At 36.7% G+C, this 16,247-nt stretch overlaps 1 pseudogene; it reads right to left on the minus strand.

The window, feature by feature from the left end:
• LOC129015182 (mitotic spindle assembly checkpoint protein MAD2A-like) overlaps positions 1-4,949 on the minus strand; it is a 53,092-nt pseudogene extending 48,143 nt beyond the window's left edge.
• Between the last annotated feature and the right edge of the window lie 11,298 nt (positions 4,950-16,247).

The raw sequence follows: 16,247 nt of genomic DNA on the forward strand, positions 1-16,247 counted from the left end.
TGGTACCTTCGTCATGAAATCTTTGCTAGTTCCTCTGTCCATAATGGTATTTCCTAGGTTATCATCTAGGATTTTTATAGTTTGTTTTCACAGTTAAGTCGTTAATTCATCTTGAGTTGATTTTGTATATGGTGTAAGGAAAAGGATCTAATCTTCTGCCTATGGGTAGCCAGTTATCCCAGGACCATTTGTTGAATCATTTCCCCATTGCTTTGTTTTTGCCAGCTTTGTTGAAGATCACATGGTCATAGTTGTATGGCTTTATTTTGGGGCTCTCTGTTCTGTTCCATTGGTCTATGTTTCTGTTTTTGTCCCAGTACCATATAGTTTTGGTTACTGTAGCCCTGTGGTATAGTTTAGAGTTGGGTAACATGATGCTTCCAGCTTTCTTCTTTTTGCTTAGGATTGCTTTGGCTATTGGGGCTGTTTTTTGGTTCCATATGAATTTTAAAATAGTTTTTTCTAGTTTTGTGAAGAATGTTATTGGTAGTTTGATAGGAATAGTACTGAATCTGTAAATTGCTTAGGTCAGTATGGCCAATTTAATGATATTATTTATATCCATGAACGTGGAATGTTTTTCCTTTTGTGTCATCTCTTTTTTTTCTTTGAGCAGTGTTCTGTAATTCTCATCATAGAAATCCTTCACCCTTCTGGTTAGCTGTATTCCTAGGTATTTTATTTTTGTGGCAATCGTGAATGAGATTGCATTCCTGGTTTGGCTCTCAGCTTGGCTGTTGTTGGCGTATAGGAATGCTAGTGATTTTTGTACATTAATTTTGCATTCTGAAACTTTGCTGAAGTTGTTTATTAGCTTAAAGAGCTTTTGGGTTTTCTAGATACAGAATCATATCATCTGCAAATAGAAAGAGTTTGGCTTTCTCTCTTCCTATTAGGAGGCCTTTTATTTCTTTCTCTTGCCTGATTGCTCTGACCCTAACTTCCAATATTATACTGAATAGGAGTGGTGCTAGAGGGCACCCTTGTCTTGTGCCAGTTTCGAAGGAGAATGATTCCAGTTTTTGTCCATTCAGTATGATGTTGGCTGTGGGTTTGTAATAGATGGCTCTTACTATTTTGAAGTATGTTCCCTCAATGCCTACTTTGAAGGTTTTTAATATTGAAGGGATTTTAAATTTTATCAAAGGCCTTTCTGTGCCTGTTGAGATAATCACATGTTTTTTTTGAGGAATTGGGACTATTTTTTTTTTACATTTTTAATACAGTTTTAGTTAATTACACATTCTCCATTTGTTTAGAAAAGTGAAGAAACTTAATATTAGAGTAAATAATTTTGCAACTGTGTTACAAAGAGATTCTAATCACTCAAATTAGGGAGATTCAAACTTGAGTGTGCATCACAGAAGAGCTTGTAAAACCAGTTTGTGGAGCCCTGCTCCCAGGGCTTTTGGTTCTGTGGGTAGGACTGAGAACTGGGAACGTGCATTTTTCACAAGTTCCTTGGTAATTCCGATGCTACTACCTGGAGACCGCCCTTGGAGAACTAGAGCAGTATATCCTGTTCATACAACTATCGTGCATATTTTTTAAAGTTATCTTCATTTGTGCATCTGCTCACCTAAGATGGTCATATATGACATTTCTACTTCTCATTTAATTTAATAACTAACTTTTGAGAACTGTGGGCAAGATGGATACTATGTTAACACTAGAAGCAATAGTTCTGCGTAGTGAGATACTTTCTAACATTTTTCCAAAGCACTGGGGATACACCAAGCACAAAAAGTCCATATGAAAGCAGTCATCTATCCATAGGCAAATAAAATTCTGTGAGATAAGGCCAAACCACACTCTCACGGAGTCAATTTGGCTTAGGATGTGTCTGCGTGCACACATGTACATAATCCATTGAGTTAATTGATCTAAAGGGAACAATCTGGACCGTTTGGAAATTCTCTGCTTCTTGATGAAGTGGTAAGAGCCACAGTTATTCAACTATAAAAGTGAATTTTGGAAAGGTCATAATGAACTTCATTCACCCTTAGACCCAGGACACCTAATGGGCTTCCTCTGAAGAGTGCCATTGAGGGAATTTATTTGACTTGGGCAATTTTTCCCTCCAAGTAGGTGCAAATTGACCTATCTTAAAAAAAAAAAAAAAAAAAAAAAGCTCATAGATCCAGCAGCACAAGCTAACTTATGGAAACTCAGATGGCAGAGCCAGGAGGATGGATCACTGTTGCTCTACCCCTCCGTAAAAAAAAAAAAAAAAAACACCGGTGTGCTTCCTTCAACACACCTAGATGTCCTCGCTGACCCCATTCTCTCTTCACGTAACTGGGCAATGATTAATTATTGCCATAGCTGATTAGGCTTCATGATATATGCTTCTCACTGCCACCACCTCTGTAAATGACCTTGCTTCAACCAGCACATCCGTCTCAGCCCAAGAACAGGTAGCTTTGCACACTATAAAATGCAACACGATAATTGGTTCTCTGTCTTGCAATCAGAGTAGCCTCCCACCACAAACACACAGACACACACACACACACATACACACACAGTCAATGTGAAGGGAAAGGTGAAAAATAGAGACTAAAGATGAAAGTAGAATTTTATAAATGTCTTTGATTTGATCAGTACTAATACATTGCTTCCAAATTATGTGCTTTTGCCTCTAATTTCTGCTCAAATCAGAGGTTTGGATTTTGCTTTTTTTTTGAATCAGGAAATATTCACTATTCAGGCTCATACACAAAGCCCATAAAACTGCCTATCTCATGAATATTTTGTAAGTGTGTGGCAGATAAATGCATGGTGTGGTATGGAATATTGGAGTGGGTGGTTGACCAAGACTGTGGAAGTCAAATAGAAGTAAAGAACATGAGGCAGAAACTAGAGTGAGGGCCCTTTGGGGACTAGCATGAGAGAGGGTAGAGTGGAGCTCGAGACCCAGGGAGGGTAGAAAGGCAAAGAGATGGGCAGGAGCAGTAATGGTGGGTCAAGGAGAATGTCAGTTATGGGAACAAGATTTGCCTGCAATGCAGATATCAGCTCACTGGAGTGGGACAGTGGGTCACACAGTGACGGCTCAAGTTAGAGAAGAAACAGCCAGAGTCTGTGTGGCCAAAGTCCCACTGCTCTTCAGATGAAAAGTAAACAAAGTCAGCTCATAACACATAGTAGCAAGCAGGGCAAAGGCTAAGTAGAATCTGCTCTCCTCATGATTTTTAAGGGTTTGGGGAGCAAGGAGAATTTCATGAAGCTCACTAGATAACATTCAGCCCAGGTTATTAGAGAAAGCTGAGGGTGCCTTGAAAAAGAATCAAATCATAAATACAGTGGTTAGAAAAAGATAGTAAAGGCAGCCAGTTAATAGAGGATATAAAGCCATATTACCTTGCAACATATATAGGGAGAGTTTTTTAAAAAAAAAATTAATAATGGAATATCTTGTATATGTATTTGTTGAGGAATGCTTCTAAACCTGGATTTGCTACTCAGTAAAGCACTGAAATGCAATTCCTTCCTATATAAGTTACTTCTTTCTACATAACAAAAGACCCTACATTGTCTTAGTGGCATAAATAGCAGTCATTTGTTAATTTCCATGTGGCTAGGAGTCAGCTGGCAGTTCTGCTGATCTGGGCCAGGCTTGCCTGATGAGTTTGCTCATGTGTCTGGTGTCTGTGTTAGCTGCATTGTGGGCTGGAAGCTAGCAGATCTAGGATTGGCCTTGGCTGGGACGAAGGAATACTCCACGTTTTTTGACACCTCTCTATCATGGAGTATTCTCATGGTGAACCCAGATAAACATACAAGAGCACAGAAATGCATTGACATTTTTCATACCACTACTTACTTTCAAACTGCTGGTGATCCATTGGCTAAAGCAAGTTACATAAGTCCAGAATAAGTGGGACAGAATTACGGAAAGGTTTGGATATGGGGAAGTATGACCATTAGAGTCCACTCAGGCATTCAGTCTGTACCACCTAATATTTCTTTAATCATAGAAACTCTAGCAATTCTGAAAGGCTTGCAATTCACTATATTTAACTATGTGGGAAAAAATACCCTACTGTATTTCTTTTCTGGTTTTTTTTTCTATAATTATATGTATTTCCCATTTTCAGTTATCCCACTGCACTCATTTTCACAACTTTGCACTATTCTTAAATGCCATTTTTTTAAGCCTGCATAACATTCTGACTTGCTGTTATGGTGTGTTAATTTAAACATTTTCAAATTATGGAAACTTTATTATATACAAGATTGCTTCCTTAGGCGAGTTGATTTAATTGGAAATTAGTGGGTCAATCATTCTTAAGTTCCTCTGGGCCTGTTAGCAAAGTGCTTTCCAAAATATTTGTTCTACTTTCCATTATCAATTACAAATACACCATACTCTCTCCAACCAGGTGTATTACCTTCCTTTATTAAATATTGGCAATAAGAATAATAACTGCAGTTACCTCAAAGGGCCATAGTTGGTACTCAGTGAATCCATAGGAAGTCACAGAATGGAGTTAGGTATTAGCTAAGCTCTAAATAAATGTTAGTAAAATTATGAATAGTATGTGAATTTGAATGTATTTGATTTTTCATGATTAAGTTTAAATGTTATGTCTTCTTTTGTGAATCATCTTTTTATTGTCTCTTCTCCTTTCCTTTTGACTCCTAGCTTGTTATTTTCCATCATCTGAGTTTTCTTTTGCTTCTCCTACCAGTTTCTATTTCCACATTCTATTTTATATTAAAAAATACTGAATTTAAAGTTTTTATAAATTCTTTACAGAACTGCATTATATGAAGCAAATTAAATCACTGGTTTCCATGTCCTCCAGTTTCTACAATAATACATAAACAGAGAAAAAACAGGATCTGGAGACAAAGACAAGCCTGGAAATACCTTCAACACTGTTAAATAGGTCTATTTCCTTATGCTTTTTCTCAGTAACTGAAATTTCTCCATTTCCCTCCATTTCCCATGGTGAAGTTTGCCCAGACCAATTGGATGATGATATCACCCAGGGTGTCACCAATACTATCAGCTTTCTTCACTCTGTGACTGTGTAGTTCTGCAGGGGGGTTGGGTAGTTTCTCTGGAACTAATAAGAAGCTAGAATTGTTTGCTTCATGAAGAGTGGCACAGAACACTAGAATTACTCTGTGTGTGGAAGATAAATGTCTTCTCCCCTCACTTTGTTTTATTGGCAACAATTAAGCTGATTTAAAAATAAATCCGTGCTGCCTCTGTGTGGACTCCGCACTTAAACATTCATAATTGCTCCTCGAGTGTAATGGTCTAGATGTTAATTTCAGATAGTTGAAATGGCAAGTCATATATTTTTAAACCATTGAGTCATTTTTAATTAATGTTTATTTGTTTTAATTTTGAAGCTCTGCTGAATTAATCAATAATGGATGTTGAAAGCACAGGCCATAGTGATAAAGTTATGTGACTTCTTTTTCCTTTGCAATTTCACAGATAGAAGATTTATTCTTACTGTAGATCTCAGCAACCTCAGTGTGTGATTTTATTTCTCCTTATTAAGTGAGGAACTTTCACCTTTTCACTTAAAGGATGCACATTAGGGCTTTTCCTTGGCATACTCGAACTGCCTGCATCACTACTCTTGCCTTTTGAAGCCATTAGTAAGTAAAATAAGAGTGACTTGAAAAGAAGCACTGTGATACCAGAGCAGTCAACCTGATAACCAGAGGACTGCTAAGTTACCAACTGGCGGGTGGTATGGATATGCCAGGTAAAGAAATGATTTACGTCCCGGGTGGACGGCACAGGACAGCATGAGATTTCATCACACTACTCAGCTTGGCACACCCTGTAAAATTGATGAATTGTGTATTTCTGGAATTTTCCATTAAATATGTTCAGACTGCAGTTGAGTGCGGGTAACCGAAACTGTGGAAAGTGAAGCCGTGGAAAAGGGAAGACTCCTATATTTTTAAGGAGTTGGTAGAGTGAAGATTTAAACAGCTCCATCAATGGAAAAATATGATTTAAGAAACTCAAAAGGAAATGTATTTTTTAAATATGTGAGGACCCTTGGGCACATGTGTAACCCTGCAAGAAGGAAATATGCCCTGAAAGAAGTGAAGATCCTTTGACATTGTTTTTAAATCCTTATTACCCATCCACAACAAAATTAGAAAACAAAATTGGAAGTTGACATTTTGAAACTGATTCCAAGTGTTGCTCTGAATGCAGTGAGGGAAGAAATGGGGTAGAGAAAAATTTGGTTTCTGCTATGACGAACAGTGCTTTGGCCACCCTTGCTGTGGCACTCATCTAGCTAGACAACTGTGTCACTGCAGGGTCACAGCTATACCTACGGCTCACTTTGATAACCTTCCACGCACCTCACTACCACCACTGCAGAGAAAGTTCTAAAACTGTGGCACCAACAATACTTTCAAGGCCAGTTGACCAATCCCCCAGAGAGAAAGAACACAGACCTATATACCATGTGGGCTCACTCTGCAGCATGTTAATAGCAAAGCAATCTTATTCCGCAGATACTACATGTGTAGATTTTATCAATTTCTTCACCGGAAAGATTGTGCAGATACCACACTGTACCATGAGAAAACAGATACCTGATGATTTGAAAATGTTTTAACTTTTAAATACAGTGGCATTCATCTAAGGGATTCCATGATTCCCAGGACCACCACTTGAATTTCCGACAACACCTGTCTTCCTCCCCTTCTGCCATAAAGAGAGGCAGAATCTTAATGATGTTGAGAAGGTGTGTCCTCTGCTTGGGTCAGGAAAGATGCTAAAATAAGAAGGGTTAAGTAGGAAAGTAAGTTTGTTTTTTTTTTTTTTTTTCTTTTTCTTTGAGGCAGAGTTTTACTCTTGTTGCCCAGGCTGGAGTCCAGTGGTGTGATCTCCGCTCACTGCAACCTCCGCCTGACCTGAAGCCTCTCACTCCCTGAAAGAACCTCTACCATAAAACATGGTGAACCATTGTCAGAGGTTGCCATTCTGAAACAAGAATAGTATAAAGCCTCAAAATGGAGCTTTGACTAATGTGAGCACTTTACACAAAGATGGTGCAAAAAATGGTGGATATGAGAAATAGTAAAAATATCACACAGGTATCACTGAAAGACTGGGAGAATAGATATGCATTGACAGTATAAGCAAAGCAAAGGCCTGCTGTGACTCTAAAACAATGTCAGAATGACCCTTGTACCAAGAAAAACATACTCCTGCATTATTATTATATGACAATTGAAAAGAAAAACTAAAAACAGGTCAACATGTAGTCGAGACAGGAAATAGAGAACTGAGCATTAATCAGGAAAAATATTACCATATCAATGATTTCTTTATCTTTTTTAACAAAGCAAAACTGTCAGTTAAAATTCTCTATGGTGGTCCATTGAAATGCGTGGAAATGTCCTGGCAGATTGTGTTGAGTATCGGTGGGTAGAAGAAAAAGTGGAAGACATGAATTCCTGCATACCGGACCTCCCACTTATCCTTCTAAGGTTACCCTCCAGCCCCAAACAATTCATTTTAAAACAATATTCTATGATAAAAATATATGGAATAATCAGTATTGACTATTCATCACAAACAGCCCTAAGGAAAAACCAAGGTAGGAAGCATATCTTGAAGGTCCGTCCATAATATATTTGTATACTCTTCTTTCTTTTTCCCCCATGATTCATAACTATGAGGATGCTTACAGGCTTCCCAAGTTCACCAATATGTTGCCTATACACCTGCTCACTCCACAAGCCAGATGTCATGCAGCTGATCTTTACTAATACCTTTCCATTCAATTGATGCTTACTTGGTAGCTACTTGTGGCAAGGTAATACATTCAACATCATGGAAGGAAAATATAAGTACCAGACACTACATAATTCACTCTATGAGACCTGTGGCCAACCCTACTACTTTTTACTGCCCTCTGTCGCCTCTACAGAAGGAAGGATATTCTTTACTAATAATCATAACACCTATTTAGTGAGACTCTACTGTGAACTCTCATATACTGTTGTTGACAGTGTAAATTGTTTCAATCACTTCGGGAAACTGTTAGAAAGTATCTACTAGAGTTAAATATATCTACAGTCTCTGACCCAGAAATTTCACTGTTAGGGATGTGTGTATGTGTGTGTACCTGTGTGTGAATCTTGAATAGAATAAATCATAATAAGTAAACCAAAAGCTGTAGAATGAGTAAATAACTTACCACATACTCATTCAATGGAATTGTATCCAGTAGTGAGAATAAACGAACTGCAACTTGCTTGCTTGCTATAACAAGGATGAGTCACACAAACATGATGTTGAATGAATAAAAGCAGATGTTCCCTTCCCCAAAATAAGGCAAACTTGATCTATGGCATTAGAAGTCAATATACTGGTGGCCAGACGTGGTGGCTCATACCTATAATCCCAGCACTTTGGGAGGCCACGGCAGGCAGATCACTTGAGGTCAGGAGTTCAAGACTAGCCTGGCCAACATGGTGAAACCCCATCTCTACTAAAAAAAAAAAAAAGAAAAAAAATACAAAAATTAGCCTGGCATGGCAGTGTGCACCTATTGTACCAGCTACTGGGGAGGCTGAGGCACGAGAATCGCTTGAACCCTGGAGGTGGAGGCTGTAGTGAGCCAAGATGGCACCACTGCACTCCAGCCTGGGTGACAGAGTGAGACTCCATCTCAAAAAAACAACAACAACAACAAAAAAAGAGAAGTCATCAGTATGCTGGTTACCCAGTCTCTATATTGGAAGGAGTCATGTTTCAGGTGTCCTGGTAATGGTTGGTTTTTTTTTTTGAGAGTTGGTCACTCTAGATTTGTCAAAATTTACTGAGTTATATACTTAAGATTTTTGCACTTTTCTGCATGTATGTTATACATTGATAACATTAAAAAATCAATTTAATTTATCTCATTAACAGAATAATGGAGAAATTAATAAAAGCATCACCACTGATGCAGAAAAATCAATTAGAAAATTCAGCCTTTGTTAATGAAAACTTTCTTAGCAAACTTGGAATAAAAGGGAACTTCATTAATCTGATAGAGAATATCTGCAAAAATCTTTCAGCAAACCTTTCATTTCATTGTGAAATATTGAAAGCTTTCCCTTGAGATTAGGAATAACACAAGGAAGCCTGCCATCACCAATTTTCCCTGATATTTTACTGAAAGTCCTAGGTAGCACAATAAGGCAAGCTTAGGAAATGAAGAAATAAAACTGCCATTATTTATAGATGACTTGATAGCAATAGAATGTCCAAAATAAGTCAGATATAAGCTATTTTAATTAATATGTCAGTTTAGCAAATTCAGTTTGTTACGTACACACAATAAAAACCGTAGAAATTTATAAAATCAAAATATTTAGAAGCAGGCATTGGTCTATTATATGCCATGTAAGACCTCTATATAGAATATTACAAACCACTATTTTTTAAAATGATAGTCTTTGAATAAAGCGGTTCTTAAACATTCTATCAGTACCTTCTAAGTAGCAAACTTTGAAGTCTTTATTTTAATAATGCTAATCAATGCTAACACACTTTTTCCTAACTTCATTCTGAGGCAGAAATGACTCACTGCTGTATAGTTCCACTTTAGAGTTAATAAAATATGGTCTAGTTTTTTCCTTTTGAGTCACTGAAATGGCTTTTTAGCTTCTTACAAAACATCAAACTTTCCATTTTAGAAAGAAAAAAGATAAGGCCGTAATAGGGAACATTCAAAACAATGGTTCTCAAGTCCTGATATAAATGTAAGAATTTCAAAAGGCTTTGTGCTTGAGAATCATCATTGGAGAATTTGAAGGGATTGGGACTCATCTGGTGAGCCATCTGTCTGGTTAGCAATACCCAGTCTTCATTTAGAGTCATCCTTGATCATTGACATGCTCTTGAAACATAACATCTTTTAATCATGCATTTATTCAACACATATTTGATATGTGCTTGATCTGTGACAGGGTACTGTGTTAAGAAACTAAAGATATGATTATGAATTAGATCAGTGCTAGAATCCCTTCTCTCTGTCCCTCTCTTTAGCCTATTCTATTTCCCTCTCACATATATTTCAATTTCCGTAGATATCCTGTAGTCACATAGCAGTATTGTTTAGCCACTGACATCCCTCCTGTGTTTCCACGTTTTGTTTCCAGATCAAATAAGGTGTTGAGATTTTCTTTCCATTACAGATCTGAGGAAATAAAGATAAGAGATTTATTTCCAAAAAGTTAAAATTATGATAGAGCAAGTGCTGTTACATTTTAAGGGGTCACTTGGTGGCTAAATACATACCACAATAATATGCATGATGACTGGTTTCAACAGATCACACATGTGTACAAACAGAAGTTTTCTAAGATACGTTTTTTCTTTTACTAAATGTTACTTATCATAGGGTAATTTTATTTGACTCGCAATTTCTATTGTAAAACAACAAATGTGAAGGCTCCAGAAAGCAATGAACTGAGGTTCTGTTGTGTACTAAGTTTCAGGATGTAATATTTAATAATTTTTAGACATATGTCTTATCACACCTGTATACATAAGATGATGCATTTATGCATGGTTCAAAATACATATGACCTTCCCTTAAATTCTCCTCTGATATTACTATACAAACTTTACAAAGTTTAAAAAAGAAGTAGTTACCGTCCTTAGAAATAATAAAGAAGTCGTTATCATTCTTAGAAATAGTATTTCCTTGGTTTTCTTGGCTTTATATGATAAAAAACTTTTCCCCAGCTTTTGTTGTTGTTTGTATGTTTGATTCTGTGTAAACTAAGTTCTGCTTATGGCCATTCTAATATCTTGCTGGTGTTTTGTAGGGTTGCTATGACTACAGAACTTATGGGTTGTTTTGGGATTTAAACAATGAGAACACATGGACACAGAGAGGGGAGCATCACACACCAGGGCCTGTTGGGGGTTGGGGGGCAAGGGGAAGGAGACCATTAGGACAAAGATCTAATGCATGTGGGGCTTAAAACCTAGATGACGGGTTGATAGGTGCAGCAAACCATCATGGAACATGTATACCTATGTAACAAACCTGCACGTTCTGCACATGTATCCCAGAACTTAAAGTAAAAAAAAAAAAAAAAAAGGGGGGAGGGGAGTTGTTTTCTTCAAAATACCTGTCTATGTTTTTGCTGCTTTTTCTTTACTTTTAGTGCATACTAAAATTTTCTGTTGATCCTAAAGTAAATATACATATTTTGATTTAATTCATCATTTCTGGCATTTGGAATGTAATAAACTGTGGATAAAATTGTGTCATAATATTAAGAGTTATTAGAATTGTCGAACTTCAAAATCTAGAATGTCATGTATTTTAGGACCTCTGAGGAAAATAGATGACTATTTCACTGTCCCTAAATAAGCTTTTGAATATTAGCTACAAATCATCAAGAGTTTTAAAGAGTTGAGAAACTTGCTGACGTTTATTTCTTTACATTATTCCTAATAACATTATTTTCTTATCTGTGCAAATGGTCTCCAACAATGATGAAAACAACCCTACATATTTAAAGACATGGTTACATTTTAAAAAGAAATCTAGTGCTCTAAAATTACAGACCAATTTGAAAATAGAATAAAGCCAGTGAGAGGAGACGTAACAAAATCAAGCACTAGGCATAAAGTTATTTGCACAACTTGTGTCTAAGTGGCTCCAAAGGAAAAATCCATGACACCAACTGTACGCTAAGGAGCTAGACCTCATCAGCGAAGTCAGGGGAGTAGTTCTGAACATGCACAGTTGAACTGAGATTTCACAGGTGAGGAATAGGTGAAAAAAAGAAGGGAAAGATGTTCCCGGCAGAAGGAATAGTTTGTGTAAAGCTTTTTGGCAGAGACATACTAAGTGAATGATAACTGACAAAATTCCAGCCTTTTTGAAGCCGAGAGAACAGAGGATGTGAAAAACAAAGTGAGGATGAAAGTATATGTAGGATCCAAAGTCTGATTTTCCTGTGAGCACTGGCAAGGAGGGTGGTATTCCTTCTGAGACCAATGGCCACATAGAAGGGCTCCAATCATGTAGTTGTTGTGATCGTTGATTGCAAAAAAAAAAAAAAAAAAATCCTGAGTCAAAAAAATTATGAGTGTACCCACAAAAATTAAAAATTAAAAACATAAATAAGTCTTCAACATTTAAAAAAAAAATTATAAGAGTGAAAAAGAAACAATTGGAGAAATTTAAATAATGAATACTTGGTATTACAGTGGTTCCCCCTCATTCCATTTTCCATGGTTTCAGTTATTCGCAGTAATAGCATCTGAAAATAGGTGAGTACAGTAAAATAAGATGTTTTCAGAGAAGGAGACCACGTTCGCATAATTTTTATTACAATATATTGTTATAGTTGTTCTAATGTTACTCTCTTACTGCGACTAATTTACAAATTATACTTTATCATACGTATATATGTCTGGAAAAAGCCTATATATATAATATATAACATATATATAATGTATAACATATAAAATATATATAGAGAGAGAGAGCGAGAGAGAGAACGCTTTTGATACTATCTGCCGTTTCAGGTGTCTACTGAATATCTTGTACCATATCACCCATGGATAAGGGGGCACTGCTATATCATTAAGGAATTAGTTTTTGTATTTAAGTTGTGACAATAAAATTGCAGATATGTTTTCTACAAGATTTTTTCATAAGTATATAGAGATATTTAGAGATGAAATAATAGATACATTGGAATGTTTTAAAAATAATAGAGCAGGCAGTGTGGGGGTACAAATAAATCAAGACTGGCTGTGAATTAATAATTGTTGAAGCTATACTAGAATGCTGATGGAGATGAAGATAAATGAGAAAGATTAAGAGCTTTTCAGGAGATAAGAGTGGCAGACATTGGTGATGGGGGGTATGAAGGTTACCAGGAGATGGAAGCATCAAGGTTGACTCCTGTTTCCAGGCTGCATACCTGAGTGAACAGGGATGTCATTCACTGAGAGAGGAAACACATGCAAGGACAAGGTTTTATGGTAGAGATTAGGAAAAAGGATGGGGCCCAAGAGCATGGTTTTCATTCTACACCTGTTGAAACCGGAATGTCTTTGAGATGTCAAAGAGAAGATACTGAGTAAGTGGCTGAATATATGTATCTGGGGCTCACAGAAAAGGTCTGGACAGGATGTAAGATGGTATTAAGCCACAATGATGGAGTTGATCTAGGGAGAAACTCAAAGAAGCTTATGTCAGTCAAATTATCCACGCCTCTCTGGGCTGAAGAGAGCAAAAAATGACCGAATATACAAAGAACAGGAAAACCACTATTGAGTCAAATAATTCTGGTCCTTTCTAAAAAGTCCACTTCCCAGAGTTATTGAGAATGGACTGCAATTAACTCATTTGAGTTTTCTACATTTTCTTTCTCTGATGGTATCAATGATGTAAGAAAATAAGCAAAGAGAAGAATAGAAAACAGCTACTGTATAATTAAAATTTTACATAAATATGCAAAATGGTGAAGTATGTCCAAAAGTTTTTGAGATTGGCTTATGTTAAACAGAAGAAAATAAGTAAAATTAACAATAATAGCAAAATTAAGCTCATTATTTTAATAGTATTTTACGTTTGTCAAAGAACTTTTATAATTAGAATTTCATTCAAGGCTAATAACCACATTTTTGATAGATAATTCAATACTATTTATATTTCACAGAGACAGAAATCCAGATATAGAGATTTGCAAGATTGGCTCTTTAAAGTCATATTCCCAGTTAGATAATGAGCCAGAATTAGAACTAAGAACCTTGTTGTGTCTTGTTTGAGTCTTTTCCCATGATAATTATTTCATACAATTCATCTCTAATGGGTTCAGTAATGTCTTCCCCAAATTCACGTCTACTTAGAACCTCAGAATGATTTGGAAATAGGGTATTTGCAGACTTCATTAGTTAAGGATTGAGATGAAATCAACTTGGATTAGGATGGGCTCTAAATCCAACAAGGATTCTTATAAGAGGCAGAAAAGGACAGAGAGAAGCACTAAGAAGGCAATGGGAAGATAGAGGCAGAGATTGAAGTGATGTGTCTATAGACAAAGGAACACTAAGGATTACCTACAACCACCAGAAGCTAGGAAGCCCAGAAAGCAGCAGCCACTCTTATACCTTGATTTCAGACATCAAGTCTCCAGAACTGTGAAAAAACACATTTCTGTTGTTTTAAGCCACGCAGTTTGTAGTTCTTTGTTACAAGAGCCCTAGGAAACTAACGCACCATAACTTATATAAGAGAATTTTTATTTACTAATAAAAATTTCTTCATGAAGCCAAATATTTTACTGGAATGTCTCTTCAAATATGTAATGTAGATTTTTCTGTGGGGAATCTGAAAGTTATGGGAATTCAGAATCATGGATAGCAGTTAGATTAAATCATTAGTTTCCATTTTCAGTTGCAAATGATATCAATGTTATGCTTGCTTTTATTTGACATATAGGGGATTCCTTCTAAATTTATCTCTAGACTTCAATTTGCTTTCTTATATTCTTATCCAAATGTCCCTCCTTTGTCAAAACTATTGAATTATAAAATCACTGGGTACAAGGATCATGTTTGTAAACATGTAGGTAATTACCTGTTAAATTGAACAATGGAGATGTCATTCACTGACTTTGCACCAAAACAAACCTCTGAAGTGATTTGTGTTGTTCCACTGATCTCTAATTTTTGAGCCAAAATCAGGAAGATAAACCTTTCTATAGCTAAGAAAAAAATAATACCTTATTTAAATTTTTCTTTCTTTTTTTTTTTGAGACAGAGTCTCACACTGTCACCCAGGCTGGAGTGCAGTGGCACAATCTCAGCTCACTGCAACCTCTGTCTCCCAAGTTCAAGCAATTCTCCTGTCTCAGCCTCCTGAGTAGCTGAGATTATAGGCATCCGCCACCATGCCCAGCTAATTTTGTTGTTGTTGTTGTTGTTGTTGTTTTAGTAGAGATGGAGTTTCACCATGTTGGTCTCGAACTCTTGACCTCTTGACCTCTTGATCTGCCCGCCTTGGCCTCCCAAAGTGCTGAGATTATAGGCATGAGCCACTGCACCCGGTCAAAATTTTTTAAATATCACAAATCCAGTGCAACTTGCTGTCAGTCTACATTACTCCATGGCTTAAATGTTTTATTTTTCAGATTGAGTTTGCCTTTTTGCTTGTCAATCATGTAGCTACTATATGTGTAGGATGGAATTTGTCCCTGGTAACTTTCTAACCTTTTTATCTAGCTTCACCAAACTCACCCATCCCTTCTTTTTTATTTAAAATAATATCAAGGTTTACTTTTTCCTGAAAACCATTTTTAGCAAAAATTGAGGATGTATCTCTCCAGAGACATACTTAAAAATAGACTATGGTCTAACTTCAGTATTTCAAATCCATTCATTTGTATAGCACTTAAATGCCGTCCCTTTCTTGACCACTTCATTGTGCTCGTGGTGGAGAGACTGAAGGGACACACAAATGGACAATGGCCAGACAATATAGAAAATTAGAACTTTGAGCCACAGCCTGCAGCATCTACAATCCGCACAACTCCCAACTCTGAACCATAATCTGCAGCAACTACCAACCCACTTTAGGCAATAACCAGTTCAGGAAGCCAAACAACAACCCCCTAACACTTGCCCCCAAAAAGCCAGGACTTGATTAATAACTGACAGATTATCTAATTTTTGACCCAGCTTCCCACTTAATGTCAATGAGAGAAAACCTTACCCAGTGCAATGAGAGAATGCACCCTTACCAATCACACAAGATGCCCCACTGTGGTGAGCCTGCTTATAGCTTACCCATGCCAACAGCCTCCAGTCAGGACGTAGCCAACGCCTTCTCTTTTTTTCCATTACAAAATTTCCTTCGCCTGCTTTTGAATCTCTGCCAGTTGCAAATGATGGTGGCTGACTCCCTTAGAACACACTTTAAATAACTATCCTTTTCTTGTTTTCATTTAGGTAGTCTTCATTGGCAATAAGAACCAATGATTTCTAGTTAACTGGAACTCATAAAGGAGATTTCAGTATGACTGTACCATAAGCAGAAACATAGATTCTGCTATTGCTGTTTTCATTGGCTGATTCTTCTCTGTAACTTAGGTTTTACGATATTTCATCCCGTTTTTCAACATATGTTCTCTGTACTCATAATCCAACTTTGTAAATATCTGTACGGTGGCAACTGGATTCCTCTAATCTGTTATTTAAAACAAGTGTTATTTTCAGGTTATCT

Source organism: Pongo pygmaeus, chromosome 18 (assembly GCF_028885625.2).
Source record: "Pongo pygmaeus isolate AG05252 chromosome 18, NHGRI_mPonPyg2-v2.0_pri, whole genome shotgun sequence".
In the NCBI taxonomy this organism is placed as follows: Eukaryota; Metazoa; Chordata; class Mammalia; order Primates; family Hominidae; genus Pongo; species Pongo pygmaeus.